Genomic DNA, 16,768 nt, shown 5'->3' on the forward strand with positions numbered 1-16,768 from the left:
AACAAACAGAAATATTGTATTGTTCATTTCCTTAACTATCGACGACAAATGCCACACACATTCTGTGAGTACTGACAAGGCCATTATAATGTCCTTTTATCGACCGCAAATAGGACCACAATAATACCCTTTGTAATATTTGGTTCATCAGCTTATTCTGTATCTTAATTATTTTAAAACAAATGCTAGAATGAAACACAAGCTCGAAGAAAAATGTGCATGTTATGTTTAGCAAGATATTGCGAGAAAAAAAAACACGTGCCACATGCTACTTTGCGTTGTAATGTTGGAAAATACGTCGAGTAACATGATTTACGGGTGCCCCATGTGAAGTAAAATCTGTTTACCCTTCCGGAGCACCTGAAATAACCCCCAGTTTTTGGTGGAGTTTGTGTTGCTAAGTCTTTAGTCTTCTATGTTGAGTCTTCTGTACTATTATTTGTCTGTCTGACTGTCTTTTTATTTTTGGTCATGGCGTTGTCAGTTTATTTTCTTTCCATGAGTTTGACTCTCCCTCTGGTATTTTTCGTCCCTCTTTTACAATGAATCGTTTGACAATCGGAGAATGAGTTACATTATAAAAAAAATCACTCAGGTGAATTTTCTGTTGACAGATTTCATGTCAATAAATACAACGTTTTGTTTTTGTCCAAGCCATTTCATGGCTTTCATTGAACCGGTCACATATATTTTCGCATGCGACTATCTAACGTTAGTTTAAATGTATGTGCAAAAACATGAATAATTTATCTTACAGATATTAATGAAATCAAGTTAAATTAGTTCGTTTAGTTATCAGTCAATGTTCCTTCATAGTTAAATCAGTCAGTGTTCCTTTATTATGCAACATTGTTATAAACTTGTTAACCTTCCTTAGATATCAGATCACAAGCACAATGATTGCTTCTGATTGTGTTTGTCAGGTTATTCTCTATCTGCATAGTAATTTGTCATCAAAACAAATTTACAATTATCAGATCTATTGTTGTGCCAACTGCATAAACATCAACAATACTAGAGCTGTTGAAGAAGATGTAAATTTAAAAGATGTTTATTCAATGTATCTGATAAAACAATTGATGACACAACCTTTCCTGTTCTTTATCTTTGCTTTATTAATTCAAAACATGAAGTAAAGTTTAAATAGAATTTCATGACAAAGGTAGGGATAAGATTATGAATGATATTCATTATTCCAAAGAAAACACATGATACTGTTTTGGAAACTTTTATTAGCATATATAGCAGCCATTCATAATTCAAATTGCACTATAACGACTGAAAAATCTCAAATACAATTTAAGTTAGATTAAATAAGTCATTTTGTCCAATAATGCATAACATTAATGGGATAAAGTCTTCATTTTAAACTCTTCGAATTAATACAATAAAATATTGTGAATGCTTCTTGTGTAAATAGTTTTTGTACAACTTCAAATTTAAGACTATATATTTGCAAAACGTAAGATCACAAAAATACCGAACGCCGAGAAAAAATCAAAACGGAAATTCCCTAATCAAATTGAAAAGTCAAAAGAACAAACACATGAAACGAATGGATAACAACTGTCATATTCCTGACTCGGTTAACAGCTTTAAAGAAGAATGAAAAACAATTCAAATTACAAGTTAAAATCTTTTCTTCAGATACGACACATTTTGCTATTAGAGAGTTTCAACTCTACGTTAAGACGCTGATTTGCTAAGCAGGTTCTTTAGTCAGCTGAAGTATAATTAAACGGTTGACCCCGATGAACAGCTGAAATAATTTGACCTTGGATGTACCGTCATATGTTCCTACAAAAACAAAAACAAAAAGACAATCCAGAAACCACGATCTACCTCACATACAAAATTAATTGTTTGGTGTAAGAATTCCCTGGACAGATTTACCACGGAAAGTAATGTTATCAAACATTTAATATTTTACATGTAAGAACAAATGTCCATTGCCGGATATGAGATCTCACTTGAGAGTTGGTTTATTGTTGCATCTATGCATCCAGTTCTTTTAAATAAATTTTGTTTGACGACTGTTTTTTGTTGTTGTCCAAATATTTTCAACTCGTAGTCAACAAAATATATTGTTTCTATTTTAGCCACTTGAACTTTGATATCCTAATTAAAATGAAGATGTTAAGATCAATCGCAAATTAATTAAGCTTGACCATAAATTGTTGTGAAATAAGCCTGCGAAGGAAAATGTGGGCGGCATAAACAGTTATCAAGGTTATGTCATCTTTTTGATAACTTAAACCTTTTGCTATGATTGAAAAAAAAAATTATACTCCAAATTATCTACTCTAGTGAGAGATATTAGCAAGCAAAATCGAGGGAATTGTGCAACAAATGATGATAGAAGCATGAAAATTACCACAAAGCATCATTTTATATACTTTTTAAGAATTAACTGCTGGCCATTCAAAAAAATGATTTTTTCAAGATGGCCCCGGCCATGTTCTAAAATGGCTGTTTTCTTTTTGAAAAACTTTTCTTTGAACTTCTTTTTAGTAAAAACCAATCCCCAGGTTTGGTGGATATATCCTTACATCACATATTTATTAAAAATGAATATTTGACATATCCAGTATTTGCGTATGCGCTACAATGTAACAAACTTCTTTCAAAAACATTTGAACTATTTACCATATATTTAGTGTTTTTGGATTTCTAATAATATTATGAATTGGTTTAATAACATTTTTCAAGGTTATTTACACATGTGTTTAACACTTTTGCTCATGTGCAAACTATTTATAGACATCAAGAGCGATTTGTATGCACTACCAGGCAATGGTTAAGGCGGAAATGTGGTTAATCCCTGAAAAAACTTGTAGCTGCAGATCAGCCACTTTTTGAAATTCAGTGGAAATGGCCTGATTTGTACGGAAAAGATAAGTGTATCGTCATGGTTGGTGAATTGCACACTGAAATGACTTGTTATAAAACTCTGGGTGATATATTTCGTGATAGGGGATGAACATATTGTCTTACTAAAGCCAATATTGCAACACCAAGAACGGCAGATTCTTTTTATGTATGTTCAAATGTATCTAAAACTAGGCAGGCCCATCAGACAACCGCATGTAGTTTGCTTGAATTGTTAATTTCAGATTGTGAAAACTAAACTCAGAATAGATAATTATGTCATGACTCTGTGGCGTTCAGTGATTTAACAGACTGGCGTAAGGAAATAGAGTCATCTCGACCACAGTTTAATTCCTGGCGTTCAATTATAAATTAAGAACTTCTTTTGATTTTGGTTTTATGCTCATTTCAGGAGTGAGATTTCGTACTTTTCAAACAGTCCATACAGTATGATAGCATATTGTTTTAGATCTTGATCGTGTGAATTATGCTCGATCGTTACCGACCCGTCTCCGAGATATGGCTTCCCTTCCCGAACATCACCCACAGGTGGCGATGGAATTTGAAAATGATAATTTCACTGTACGGAAGACCAGCAAATTTCTTTCTTATAACACAATTGATCAGCCACAAAGAATAATGCAATTGTGAATGGCGATGTTTGTGTCATAGGATTAACCAAAGATAACTTTAGACAAATGGATGGCAGCTGGACCAGGAGTCAGTATACTAGAATATGAATTTGAAAGATCTAGTGGTTTGGGTCATTCTACAACAGACGAACGACATAATGAAGACTCTACGAAAACACAGAAAGATTTCTTTAAACAGCTTTGAAGGATTTGTAAAGTGATGAACGAGTCTGGAAGTTCATTTCTAGAAGAGTCGTCAGATTTGTAAAAATAAAATACTCCATTTAGGAAAATGTTGATTCGGAAACAGGTAAGATATGTAAATAAACTCCAAGATATTGGTCCAAACAATACGAAGATCTTTTGAAGTAACTGCAAAACGTCTTTGTCAAAAACAAAGCTAGAGAACCTTTAAAGTGATTGCGATATCTTTTCTAGACTTTTCATTTCTTGTCACAGTAGACAGTTTTACTTGGAATATTTCTTTATCCATAACAACTAAACTGCTCCTCCGTCTCAGGATATCACTTGAAATAGTGGTATTAAATCGCTGCAAATGAGTTTACTTGAAACATTCTGCGATTTGCTGATCCAAGTTCGGACGCATTTCTCTTTGGTGGGGTAGCAAGGGTTAATTCCAGGTCACAAAGTTTGGCAAGAATTTTTGATGATTATACTAGTGATGTCATACTGCCTTATATAAAATCTTGCATCGATAAACATTCAAAAGTAGACATTGTATTTGATGTTTACTAAAGGTTCTTGTGGCAGATGGAAAGGTGTTGGTTCTGTGTAACACCAAAGGTTTGTAGTAGTTTTCTTTGTGAAGATGACAACGAAACGAAATTGTTCAACTTTCTTGCAGACAAAATTGCTTCTTGAGAGACTAATACAAATGTATATGTTACTCATGGCGAAAATATTCTTTGCAATTTCAATAAAGATACTTCCTATCTATCCCCTTGTAATCATGAAGAAGCAGATACACGAATGTTTGTCCATGTTCGGCATGATTATGAAAAGTGATGTAAAATGTAATTTTAGGTAGTACTGACACAGATGTAATAGTATCAATAATTGCAGCAATCAGAAAATAAGGTAGAACAAATTGTGGATAGGTTATGGAAGGAATAACGACTTTTGATGTCTTCCTGTACGTGACATATTAAAAGCGTTTGGTTCTTGTGTGGCTGCTCTTACTTTCGTCCATGCATTCAGTGGATGTGGCACTTTGTCGAATTGTCGTGAGAAAGGGAAGAGGTCAGCTTGGCTAACAGTGGAAGTTTTTCCAGATGTAAAGGACGTTTTTTTTTGGCTTAAGTATGAAGCGAGGCACGATGTGAATTGTTTGCCAGGAGGCAGCGGCATTGTGATGCAATTCCGCCTACAAGAGGTTCTTTTCGAGAGCACATCAAAAGAGAAGTATATCAAGGAGGAGTTGTTTGGGCTCAGCCTGATTCATGTATTCGGCAGGTACATGTACAAGTCATAAACATTAGGATTGGATGAAAGAAAGAATCAATGACATTTGGAAACCAAAATGGACTTCTTTGACTGCCGTTGCATCCTCGTGTCATGAAATTTTGAAATGCGGAGGCGAAAATCCAGCTGTGTTGGTAACTGTAGATGCTACCGTTCTGGCCTTCCTTGTACGGGTTATTGTATAGGGAACTATCAGATAATTATAAGATAAGCAACCTGTCTCTCTAACCAAACTAGGCATTTAAACTTAACAAAGAGTGGTATCACTTGTTAAGTTGGTGGAAATTATAAAAATACATATTTGTCGTCATTTTTTAACCGGAAGTCACTATTTTTTTCTTTTATGTGTTGTTTTGTCGTACTTAGGAACTGTTTTTAACGTTTTATCATAACTTACATTGAATTATATCTATAACACATCTTTCAGGGATTTACATCCCTTGTGAAGATGCTTGGAAGTATAGAAATTGAAATTTTTGACTTTTTTGCCGGCATTTTGAAACCAGAAGTCACCTTTAGTTTCATTAATGTGTTGTCTAGTCGTAATTAAGGAACTGTCATTTACTTTTTTTTTTATCAAATCTAACATTGGATTTTACGTATAACACAGCTTTCAAAGGATTAACGAATTATTGCCAATTTGTAATAACGCCATTTCCAAAATGTGTAGTGGCCATTTTGAAAAAAATGATTTTTCTTTCTGGCCAGCAGCGGATATTTTTTAAGTATCATTTAGTCAACCTTTATACCAAATTTCATGCTTGTATCACGATTTGCACAATTATGTCCATAATATCTCCCACTACTCCATCTGAGTACGAATAGAGAAAAAATCATTTGCAATAAAAATTGTTTTCTAATTTCATGCCCAATCTGGAAAATAAGTTTCATTTTGTTTCGCTGAAAAATGTAATCACTTAATCGAGTAAACTGATATACAAACTAAACGAGCTGGTATGATTGCCATTATATGCCATCTGATCTTTATCTAAATAGTAAATTTATTTAACAGTATAAAAGTAGATGTAATAAAATATGATTTTTGTTGAAAAACGTGTAGGGTGATAAGACTGTTTGAAGGATTATACCCGTATCCTGTGTACGCACCCCTTTTGAAATCTGTTTATCACTACCCTAATTTGTATTTGTTTCCGATTGATGTGCCTATCCAGTCAGTCATCCTCTCAATGATTTTCACATTCTGCTAAATAATAAATTCATTCATTTTTAATATTTTGTGCTGGTGTGAAATATTCCGAGATTTGAACATCGATAAGCTACTTTTATTTTTTTAGATTTCAAATTACCATATATGACCTGAGATTGCAACTTTGCAAAATCTATTTTGCTCAATCATAAGTCTTTTGTGTAGAAAAATATTTTTCTAGTAGATATTCTGTTTATATTCAACAAATAATATCATATCTCAAACTTAAAATATAGACAAAAGCGGAATTTTAAATAATATTTCAGGATAAATCGTTAGTGTGATACACATTTTCAAAAACAATCTCAAGAACATCGCCGATGTCTTATTGACTTCCAAGTGAATATTTGAATCTCATCTGAATCCGTATTCATGTGAACCTTAATTCAACCCCTTAGCTGGAGATTGATTATGCATAAAACAGACGTTTTCGGATGTTTAAAGGAAATCCATTTAAACATTGAATGTGAAACATTGGTGACTTATTCGCTCCACATAAAAGTATTCTTATACAGCAACAATGATGATTAGCTAATTTTATAAAGCTATAATATGAAATCAAACAGACCTAAAAAAAAATCCAATAGCAGGTGGTCGCTATCTATTTATAATTGAATATATATTAATTACGGATTATACGACTGTCGGCAGATCTCGGAGGTCATCGCATTGTTTAATGAGATGGCGTCTAGGCTAAGAAATCGCGAAATGATGATTTAAATTATCGATTTCATGCACTGTGAATTGTTCATTTTATACTGATTGTAATTTGGATATACGCTTTAGCATGATATAAATCAAATACTAGAATTAGAATTTGAGTTTAATTTGGTGAACATTACCTTGATATCTAGTACTCCTTTGAAAACAATTACTGTAAGAGATATTCAAACTGTTTTCCCCTGAGTTATTAAAGTAAATAGCAAAACTATCTAAATCTAAGACAGGTATCGAAACATAAGTAGTTTTTTACCACCAAGTACAGATTTCCTAAGCCTCATTTCGGCATTACTTTGTAGAATTTTCAGTAATTAAAGATCTAGAATTTTGTATTTGATTTGACTATCATCTGTGTCAATTCGAGCGCCACTGATGATTCATTCGTAGACGAAACGAGCGTCATGCGTACACAATTATAAATCTGATATCTTGAAGATGAGCTTTTACATATGTCTTATTTTTGTATTTTTCTTATCTTTATAAAAGAAGAAATATAAAAAAAATGAATTACTAAGTATTCCCAAACCATTTCAATACTTCGTATAGGATACGGGAATTTCAATTCAATAATATAAGTTTAGATAAGTTTTAGTGTCTGTTAATATGATTTGAAGATATGCAATGTACCACAAACTATCCCCCGGTTTCTAAATTGCCGATGAAACAATAAGATGTAGCTAACGAAAATATATATCTGACCTTACAGTACTGTTAACGTTCAAGACAAACAGTATTTAAATACTTGAATGAATATTGGAATTTGTCATACAATAGAATCTTAATACGGTAATGTTTTAATTCAAAATAATTTTATCCCATTTCAATTTACAATAAGATGAGTGTTTCAAAAACGACAATAACTTGGTGGTTCTATACAGTACACCAACTGTTATATCAAATCAGTATATAATTGATATATACCATGCTTAGTTTTGAAAAGATTTCCTTGAATTATCAACATGTTTTCCATGATCTTTTTAATATCAAAAGTTTTTTTTATATAAAGTTCGACTAGTTGGGTATAGTTTGTAAATTGAGGACCTGAAAAAAAGGTTTTGAGAAAAGTTCATTTCATTGAAGCATTATCAAGATCACGTATTGTTAAAAATGTCATATTATACGCTTAAAACCGCAATTCTTACGGTAAAAAAAACTGTATGTATGTTCTGTTCGGATATCATCTGGGTTGGACAACAGATCCACATCCACACAAGTCTGCTATATCTTATTTATAATCCAAGATAATAAGGCCAGTTTGTTATTCTTTGGTACGACACATTTATGTCAGATGTATTATTCATCTTATCTAGACTATACATATTTCCAGACTATGTATTTACCAACGTTCCCCAGCCCAGTAGTCAGCACTTCGGATCTAGACTATACATATTTCCAGACTATGTATTTATCAACGTTCCCCAGCCCAGTAGTCAGCTCTAGACTATACATATTTACAGACTATGTATTTATCAACGTTCCCCAGCCCAGTAGTCAGCTCTAGACTATACATATTTCCAGACTACGTATTTACCAACGTTTCCCAGCCCAGTAGTCAGCACTTCTGTGTTGACATGTAATCAATTATTTGGTCATTTCTTTTTGAAATTTCCTGTTTACAAAAAGTATGAATCTTTCGAAATACTAAGGAATTTCTTACCCCAGGCAAAGTTTACCTTAACCGTTTTTGGCACAACCTTTTGAAATTTTGGGTCCTCAATTCTCCTCATCTTTGCACTTATTTGGCTTTATAATTGTTTTGATCTTATCGTCACTTATGAGTCTTTTAAAGACGAAACGCGCGTCTGGCGTATTAAATTATCAGCCTGGTACCTTTGGTAACTATTGTAGGTATGTGAATTGACAAGTACAAACATGATCTGCACCATCAATACTGCTATGAGGCATAAAAAAGAAAATGGATTTTTTCCCTAAGAATTGAAAAAAAAACCCAAATAAAAACAAGGATACATGACGTAAACAACTATAAGATAGCAGGTTTACATAAATAGACATATTTCCTGTCAAAATACGCCTTCAATGATTGAAAAGAACCCACATTGTTTGTTTACCTCTGTGTCGCTCGAGTGCAGACAAGAGATAAATGAAACTGATATATCTCACACCAGCAAATATTAAAAATGAATGAATTAATTATTTAGCAGAATGTGAAAATCATTGATAAGATGACTGACTGGATAGGCACATAAATGCTTTATAAATAGGGTCAGGCTGACATAGTATGTTTTATTCGAAACACTAAGGATTTTATTATCCCATGCATAGATTACCTTACCCATATTTGGCACAATTTTTGAAACTTTGGGCCCTCAATGCTTTTCAACTTTATATTTGTTTGGATTTCAAACTATTTTGATCTGAGCATTACTGACGAGTTCAATGTAGACGAAATGCGCGTCTGGTGTATCTAATGACAAGCCCCGTACCTAAGATAACTTTATATACCTATATGGAGTTATTTTCTTTCAGAACGACAGGTCATTCTTTTTCAGAATCAACCCGGACGTTACCATGTTTCAATGAAATATGCTCAAAGGCATACAATAATGAACTGTGTGAGGTCATTATTTTCCTTGATAAAAATGCAAACTATATTTTACTTCAAAATTATATTCGTCTGATTTTTGTTGCCGATTTGGAAATTTATTTTTTAAAGTTCAATCGATGATAGATGTAAAAGAAGCCTTCATTGCCCGCATTTTAAATTTAGAAACAAATAACGTGGAAGTTTTGTTAATTTATCGCTACAATAAAGAAACATTATCATATATGTGAGATGAATTTTAATATAGACTTTCATAAATAAAAAGCCAGATTTAACATATTCGTGTGTCAGATTTTGAAAATCTTATTGAGTCACACTGAATAGGTTGAATGATTTTTGGCTGCTTGATTAACGTCCAGTGGCAAATATTTCGTGCATGTTCAGGACGATCAACACTGAATAGGAAATCATACTGTGACCTACATGTATTTATATTCGTCTACGTGTCAGTTCTTAACTTTTTAAAATTTATGTATACCTTTTTTACTCTATCAAATGATCAACTAATAAGATAATATTCTATTGAATAACATTAACGTAACTCAGAAAAGGGTCGGGGGCGGAGGGTTTATAATTATATCATAATTATCTGTTAATAAAATGTATTGCTTTTCAAAAGACTGAATTTTTTATTCGATTCAATTAAAATTGTTAAAAAAAATAACCACTTTTCCGCGATAGAAATGACATTACAAATAGAAAAAAAACATACCCCTTCCCCTTTTCCATAAACTAAGTGGTGCAATAAATTACTTACAATATGTCTTGTATTTGTCATACACCGTTATCGGATGGTAACAATACATTTGTGTCTTACTTCATGCAGTTACAGTAATATTTTTATTGTGTATGGATAATATTTTTTAAAAGGTTTATATCAAGATTCATTAGTGTTTTATTTCACATTCTAAAGAGCCGTAGGGCGTATTAAAACATGAACGCATTAGAAAGGAATATCCCACTTTAGTGTTGTCGGTAAAATAGGATACTAAATTTTGCAAATCTTTTTTGACGGTATATAAGTCAGATAATGCATATTTTAAGGTTTATCTTGTCGTAGAACACGCCTTAAAATATGCATTATGTATAACATAACACAAACGTTGACGTTATCTCAAAAAGATTTGCGTTATTTAACAAAATGTTGTGTTATAACGCAAATGTTTTGGTTATAAAGAAATATTTCATTTCTTGCACACGGGGTTTCCAATGTATTTAGGACCGACCGATATGCCCGTTCGTTTTCCTCTACCCGACGTTTTGGCACATCTAATTATAAGCCTTACACCATATTCAAACGATAGACGGAAGTGACCAAAGGGATATTCAAACTTATGAGGACAAATTGACATCACAAAGGCACATTGAGAAAAACGGCAGTCAAATACAAAAGTCTACAACTCAGAAATTGACAACCAAAGACGGAGCACAATAATGACATAAAAAATCGGGATTGATATGAGGAGCTCCTGAAGGGCAAACGAATACTGATCCACAAGTTGTGGCATCCATCGTGTTGCTTACTAGTAAGTAAGGACAAAGTTCGTGATTAGTCTCGTTGGCACAAAATATTCGTGTAAAATAGGACAGGATTGGGGTAACGATAATAAGAATAATCCGTATTTATCTATTAACAGTTATTGTATCGCAGTCCACCAAATGATGGCGTCTCTTGAAGGGATTAGTGCAACGTAACCATTTGAAATCATTATGTGCAAATTTCCTTGTAAGCAAAATCCTTCTGTTAAGAAATCAAGATATAAAAAATAACATCTGGAGATTCACATACAATATGCAGGCGCATACTGGAATGTTGCTTCGGGAATATGGAAAGTTAGGACGCTGAAACCATCTCTTTAGTCGTATAGAAAAGTCAGCAAAATGATGTTCTATATGCATATTATATGAGCGTTATGTAGACGAAACGCGCGTCTGGCGTACTAAATTATAATCCTGGTACCTTTGATAACTATATACTGCATTAGCAGGATAAAATTTCACACGAAAACTTGAAGGTTCAATTGTTACCATAAAGGTTCGCTGACACTCTCTTGCTAACTCCGTGATTGACCACGCATGTCCGCTACCGCTTTTGATAAAACCTGGATGTTGATTTTGTCATTTTCTTTGATATAACTTTCCTTATTTGATATGAACTGACCTTACGGTGACCTATAGTTGTTAATTTCTGTGTTATTTTGGTCTTTTGTGAAGAGTTGGCTCATCGGTAATCATGCCACATCTTCTTTCTTTTATATTTGATGTATGCACGGACAGACGAATTCCCGCACCGATATGATAACCTTGTGCATTCAATTTAGCATGACATTTCAGTTGTATTTAAATTACATCTTTGTTAATTAGTACATACTTACTCAACGTACTACATTGTATCTCTACATATTATAATGCAGAGGTAAATACCAAACAAGATTTAACGCGTTTCTAAGAATTAGATCTTATCAATTGTGCTCGGAAAAGACATTTAAATTCCAAATAATTTGAAAGTAGAGTAATAAACTAAACCCGGAATACCTCTGCACAGAAGGGTAAATGATGAGTTAATCTAGTTAGAAAGTTTTTTGGTAAAATGAATATGCCAGAGAACTTTATTTCAGCTTTGAAATCTTGAACAACATTTAAGATGAAAAACAGCAAAGACAAATCTGCTCAATTGACTTGTTGGTAATTGTTTGATGAAAATATGCTCCCTTTATCCTTTATTTTAGATAATGATAGAAAAAACCTACAGTAAGACTTAGATATTTCAAGCCAACAATGTGTCAAATTGAATTTATACCGTGGAGGTCGTGGCTGATGGAATGGAGATTTATGCATGTAAAAAAAATAAGAACATAAAAATCACGCCAAGTAAAATGTTACATGCCATTATTTGCATGTATATTATGTTATGTTAATTGATACCTGTAAATAATGAGAAGTCGAAAATAATTACTTTGTCTGATATTTCTCAAATACTTCTACAATCTAGATAACTTCTAGACAAATTGGAGTTTGTATAGCCATTCATATTTACTAAATGATAGATGCATGCCTGACATGAGTTTGGTATTTTTTAGGTCTTGAATTATTTCCTTATTTTGACTTAAAAGTGATACGAAACTAATTCCATGACGTGACGAATCGCCGTAAAAAATATTTTTCGATTCCGTTTTGTTATCATCCGAACTATGCCATAAGAAACTAAAAACATAATAAAACATGAACATGCCTTTTGCTTATTGTCTTCCTGTTAATCTGGTTAAAATGAGGGTAATTAACATTGCCTTGGTGCATATTTTGCTACATCCTTTGAATATAACACAGATTTAAATGAACTATTAGGGTTTTTAAAATTTATGTTCTACCATTTAATTTTGTTTACATTAATTTTAAGTAGTTAAAAAAAAAATGCCCAAGACACCAAAAATTTAAGTGAAATGAATATCTTATAAATTTGGTTTATAGACAGAAAAGTTAGCAATTGTCATTCTCAACAATTGCGTTCTATGAATATTACCGACGAAAATGAAATATATAATTGTTATGTTATACAGTAATTAGTTTTTAGTGTTGTTTAACTAGTGTTAATAAAAAAAGAGCAAATTAGCAAAAAGTGATTAGTGGTAACATCATCTGTTTTGACCGGACTCTGAAATTGGTTTTGGACCATTTAGTGTTAGATTACATCGATATAATTGGTTTATAATGAAGGAAATTGTCATTATCGTAAATAAAACATTGACTTCTAATGCACATTGCAAATGTTGGTGATAAAGATGACTCGGCTTTTTTTCTGTTTTGACATAGTTTTTTTCTGCTTGCAATTTTACGACTTACTGATTAACATATAAGGAATTTTTATTACAATTTGTATCCAATGTATCATTTTGTATTCAAAGATACATTGGCGAAAAAAAACATCCATTGACAAGGTATTGAATAAAAGATAAACGAAGTATTGACATATGATACATGAAATCATAAATGTTGCAACTAATGCCATACAAGCAGATACGTGGTTACTTGGTGAAATATGTACTAAGTTGGATAAGTTATTATCTTTCTTCTTTGCCATTCCAGTACCCTTTGCATACATTTCAATTCACGTATAACATCTTTGTACTAAATCCGTTTGATGTATATATACTGATAAATATTTTAAGTCTAGGGAAAACATGGTTTGTTTGTTGCTTAAATTGTTGTTTAGCTATAGGTTTTAGTAATTGTAAGTACCCTCATGTTAACTTTTTGATCTTATTCTGAACAGTCCATAAATTCTAGACTGAAATAATTTTTGAAAATTGGATTCAACGGAACTCTAATTAATATTGATTTTGATTTTGATAACAACATGACGGGTACAGGACCATGTCCATGAGATGACCCCAGATTTTCAGTTCGGTTAATTTATTTTGCTGTGTTATGCTTTAAAAAACTGTAGTTTTTCTTTTCGACTTACAATGTATGAGTTTAATCCTTTTGGGATCTTCCGCCTTTTTTCAGTCATACCTAAATTTGTCTTGTTATTCAGTTATTTGCACTTTTGGTCCGACATGACTGTATTTATATTTTGGCATTGCACAATGCAATGCTTTTCTCGAACAGTTCATCATGTCTTTACACTTAATTTATCGAATGTTTACTGATCAAAGTTCATTTATTAATTTAAATTGGCCTTCGAATCTCCTTCATTATCAGCGACTATATAGTTTGTTCTGATGTTATGCTGTTATACTAATGTCTCACGTTAAAAGAATTGGACGGTCACAATCTTTAATTTTCTGTCTTAAGTTTTTAGGGGCTTGCAATTCAGGAGTTGTCAGTTGTAGCATGCCTAATTTATTTTTCGTTGTTATTCGCAGCATAATTCAAACCGTTGTTTCAATCAATAAATATTTGATGGTGCATGATCGCAAAATTAAAGACGTGTTAATATTAGTTTCAATAGTTATTATTTTTAACCAAATACCAACTACATTAAAAATTTACGCTTATTTCTGAAAACACTATTTTCCACCCAAAAGTTTCATTTGCAAAATTAAGCTATGTTCGGTTGATGTGTCACAGAGGACTATTCTTGGTATCATAAATGTATTTATATGGTTACGTCATTTTTCAGACAAAGCTAATCATTTATAATCTATTGTTTTATAATGAGTGTACCATGTTTCTCGATCATTTAAAGGCCGTTTTACCATTTTGTTACTTTTATGTGCATTCATATGTGAAATTCAAAATTGTTTTATCATTAAACGATATTTTAATTATAGTTCATGTTGGCTTTGCAGTTTTATAATTTTGCTTTGCATAAAATTATATCATGATTAAGTAAAGTCCTTCAGACTTTTTGCTGTAACTTTTGTTAATATAAGACTCGCACGTGCCACTCGAATAACATGTAGTGAGACATCGAAATCATATGGTATGCTAGTTCGGGCTAAGACAATTTCTACTTAGAATAAAAAAAAACGTTAGTATTGATTATAACATTTTTTTACTTGTAAATCTACAAAAATGACCGCATCAAAGATATTTCTTGATTGCACAAGAGTGATAAGTGTATGATTGGTGATATTCTCTTGTTGACGAAACTTCGACAAAGTGTTGAACCGACTTAGTCGTTGTAAAAAATATGTCAAATTATTCCAGATTAATAATTTTGTTAGCCAGTCGCGTGTTTTGTATACACAAGACTCGTCAGTGGCAATCGAATTATCAAATAAATTAATATAGTTTGTTTAGAGCATTGCAAATTTACATATACCTGTCCACAATGCCATCACATTACATTTTTAATTGATCTCTGTAAGATTTACTTATAGCAATAAATTTCAGAAGACGTTTTTGTGATAGCCAACCATTATATGATTATTTGGCGAACTTGAAATTTGAATCACGCAACTCTTGAAATCTGTCATTTATAAAATAATATTTATACAACAAGACGTGTCTAGTAATAACCAGATATTTTATGAACTATTACAATTAATTTGCAGAAAATGACAGCACCAATTATATTTCGCGTCAGCAAATGAGCACCGACCTTTGTGCTTGTGTTACTAAAGAGCTTATTTTTTTGCTCAGTAAATGATTAATCTGTTTTCATAGAATTTATAGAAACGTTTAAATAATGTGTACCATATGCAAAATACAATCTTGAAATTTGTCCAGTGCTAAATATTTGTTAAATATAGTTGATCTGAATATCGTTCAAATATTGTTCATCTTTCTTAAAACTACATTTAATAATGTAAAATTAATTAGGTAAATTATATGTTGTAACATTTGAAAACAGGGTTATAGTTTCTTTTGCGTTCCACTTTATTCTATTCTCAATATAATGATTCAGAAATAAGTACAGTTACTATTGAACCGTACGCATGACATTGTTTTGTTTAAATTTACCAGTTATAATAAAGTGATATCTTATAAACTTACAATGTCTGTCTTGGTCTAATACACCAAAGTAGGAATGCACATTCGTGTAGGTCCAAAACTAATATATCAAAGTCAAAGTTTCTCTAGAAATAAAACGACAAACTGTAAAACAAATGTATATTCTTCCAAGAGTTTAGGTGAGCAAGAATCAATCAATGACACTTATATGTTTTTTTCTAACATCTTTATAACTACATTGTATACTAACTGCACAACAAAATTATAATTCACAACTAAAATAGTATTGGATCTGATATGTCTGGTTAAAATAATTGATAACTTTATAAATAAATTTAATATTTTAGTGTAAGATAATTTGATCATATCATATATGCTCCTTTGATGTTTTTTAAAGTTGTTTTGAGTTTTTGAAGCATTTTTCTTGACAAGAAACAGCCAGTCGGAAGACAGATTAAAAGCAAAACTAAACTTTCAAATTTCTTCATGCAAAATTAGAAACTATTATAAATAGGACATTTCTTCTTTAGCAAATATTCAAGAGTAATTACAATTAAGGCAAGTCTCTGATTCCTTACTTTTATAATTATCAAATGATTTTGCTTTAACTAGCTTTCAGTAACTGCGAGTACTCTCAAATCGTACTTTTGTTTTAATTTAACCTGTTGATATAATTTTTAATGCATTTTTGTTTTTCAATGTTTGCTAAATAGTTTTATGTCTGGTCTCACTATTTTTCATGTATACCACCAACTTTGATAAGTGTTCGGTACGACTATAAATTTGCACTTTAGTTGTCGTACTATGAACAATCAAATTGTTTTGTAATAAAAGATATTTCCGTACTCCATGCATACCTTACAACACAATTATATTTATTTATCTGTGCTCGTGATC

General features: G+C 31.8%; 1 protein-coding gene across 1 annotated transcript in view; it reads right to left on the reverse strand.

Moving 5' to 3' along the window:
- LOC139521489 (probable G-protein coupled receptor No9) overlaps nt 1-16,086 on the reverse strand; it is a 71,433-nt gene extending 55,347 nt beyond the window's left edge. Inside the window, exon 1 of the mRNA XM_071314964.1 lies at nt 15,914-16,086. The gene's annotated coding sequence lies outside the window, so the exon portion shown is untranslated. The remainder of the gene's footprint in view (nt 1-15,913) is intronic.
- Nucleotides 16,087-16,768: the final 682 nt, after the last annotated feature.

The sequence above is a fragment of the Mytilus edulis genome, chromosome 4, assembly GCF_963676685.1.
Source record: "Mytilus edulis chromosome 4, xbMytEdul2.2, whole genome shotgun sequence".
Classification (NCBI taxonomy): domain Eukaryota; kingdom Metazoa; phylum Mollusca; class Bivalvia; order Mytilida; family Mytilidae; genus Mytilus; species Mytilus edulis.